Source organism: Mesitornis unicolor, unplaced genomic scaffold, assembly GCF_000695765.1.
Source record: "Mesitornis unicolor isolate BGI_N332 unplaced genomic scaffold, ASM69576v1 scaffold31573, whole genome shotgun sequence".
Taxonomy (NCBI): Eukaryota; Metazoa; Chordata; class Aves; order Mesitornithiformes; family Mesitornithidae; genus Mesitornis; species Mesitornis unicolor.
Genome location: NW_010173159.1, coordinates 19,981 through 22,278, shown reverse-complemented (window position 1 = coordinate 22,278; position 2,298 = coordinate 19,981).

Below are 2,298 nucleotides of genomic sequence, written 5' to 3'. Positions count from 1 at the left end.
ATTATGCCTCTCATTCACCATGACAGGACACAAGCCTGCAGAGACAGAGGAGAAGCAGAGGCAAAGTTTTATTTCTGAGCTGCATATCAAGGAAAGTATGAGCAAGAACCTCAGTTATTTTACAGCAGAAATGGATGAGGCACTGCTTTTGATCCCAAGATCCTGCACCCAGGGTAAAGCTCCAAAGAAAACCTCACTTTGCAGAAGCTCACAACCCCATTTCCAAGAAAATGAGCCAGTGTTTCATATACAAACCTTGTTCCCAGCATTACTGGCAAACACAGAAAGAAGTTCTCCTCAAAAAAATGAAAGCAAAATGGGCACATTCAGATCTTCTTATATGACACCAAATAATGACAGGAGACCTGGTCCTGTTCTCATCTCTGTCACTGTCCACAGCACAACCCAGTGCAACTTTCTGCTTTTGTATTTTCAGCTAAGTGTCTTCTAAGTGGCTGTACTTTCTGAAACTAACGGCATCTTTTTCCAGACAGCACTCACTTCTACAAGTGATGCTGCTTGTATGGTATGTAAACATGGCACCTCCTGCACCACCTTTCTTCACTGACCTTGGTGTCTGCACAGTTGTTCTCCTTACATCTCCCACCTCTCTCTCCACTGCTGGTTTCTTCTGCTGTGCTTGAAGAGTTCTCAGCTCTTTTGGGTTGGAGCTGCAGTGGGGCTTGAGCATGAGATTAATCTGGGGCCAGGGCTGCACCACCCACACTGGGGCCACACTGGTCAAGGCCAGGGACAAGAGAAGGTGGGCCACGCACTGCATCCTTCTTAAATGCATCATTCACAGAGGCGCCGATTGGCTTGGCCTTGGTCAGAGGTGCGTCCAAAATTGGAGCCAGGAGAGCTTCTAGCAGCTTCTTACAGGAGCTATCTCCATAGCCCCTTCCCCGCTAACAAAAAACAACCCTCACAGAAACCCAATACAATAGGCAAATTGAACAAAATGAAAATATTGCTACTCCCTGCTGCCTGATTGTTCTGCATATCTTAGGACTACAAAGAAGTCACGATGCTTTTCTGCTTTCATCTATGCAAAGTGCAGTATGAGCTCAGGCAGGTGGCAGGTGAAACACAGGAAGAGGTCCTCTTGTTGTCACTTGCACAGACTAGCAAGAAAAGCAGTAAAGTAACACGCAGTTCAGCTAATGATATCACAAATCATTCTTAAAAACAGTAGTTAACATACATACGAAACAGTCAATCACGTACAACCAAAGAAGAAACTGATCATCAAAGACAATGATAGGCACATTAAGGATGCTTCCCAGGTGCAGAGAGAAGCAGCCTGAACTCCCAAGAAATTTGTACCTACCTTCAATTGTGTCTTCCTTGGAGTATGCAGTAAGCCAGCTGGGAATCTTCTCTGCAGTGTCTCTGAAATAAAAGGACCAAGTTATTCTCTTGTGCTTTGTAACAGTGTCTAAATGCTGCACCATAAGCCAAACATTTTCCCTAACTGTGCTTGTACACAAAAAACCCCTACCCCAAGAGGTTCACATAAAATAAAAATCATAGTAAAACAAAAGTCTCTGTGAAGCATTATTTTGATTGATAACTCTGCCCGTCCCCACATCATAGCATTTGGCATGAATAAACCTCTTTAGAGCAGGGCTATTGAAAGTGGCCCCAAAGGATTTGAAGTTCGTAGGGGAGAAGATGGATTTAGAACACTTGAAGAAGTAGCTGCAATACGTATGATGAATGAGGCACACCGGAGCCTACGACAACTCACAACTAAATCCTTAAGACAGCCTAAACACATGCACTACGGTAAGTTTCGGAGCTGTAGCAAACGAATACGCCAGCTATGCTGCCGAGTTCATAAAGCACCGCGACACTGGGTTCCAAAGCGCAGCCCCGCACAGCCTGCGCACAGACGGGCAAAGAGTCCCAGCAGAGCCCCGGGACGGCAGGGCCGGAGACAGGCACACAGAAACGAGCAGCGCCGCTACAAACGACTGGCCTCGGCAATAGGCGCCGCGGCGAAAAGGAGTTTCCAGCCGGGCGGTTGCAGACGCCTCAGCAAGCCCTCCTCCACCGCCCGCTCAAGCGCAGCCCCGCACAGCCTGCGCACAGACGGGCAAAGAGTCCCAGCAGAGCCCCGGGACGGCAGGGCCGGAGACAGGCACACAGAAACGAGCAGCGCCGCTACAAACGACTGGCCTCGGCAATAGGCGCCGCGGCGAAAAGGAGTTTCCAGCCGGGCGGTTGCAGACGCCTCAGCAAGCCCTCCTCCACCGCCCGCTCTCTGCGCTCACCACTGCCCTGTCGGCCCCGCCC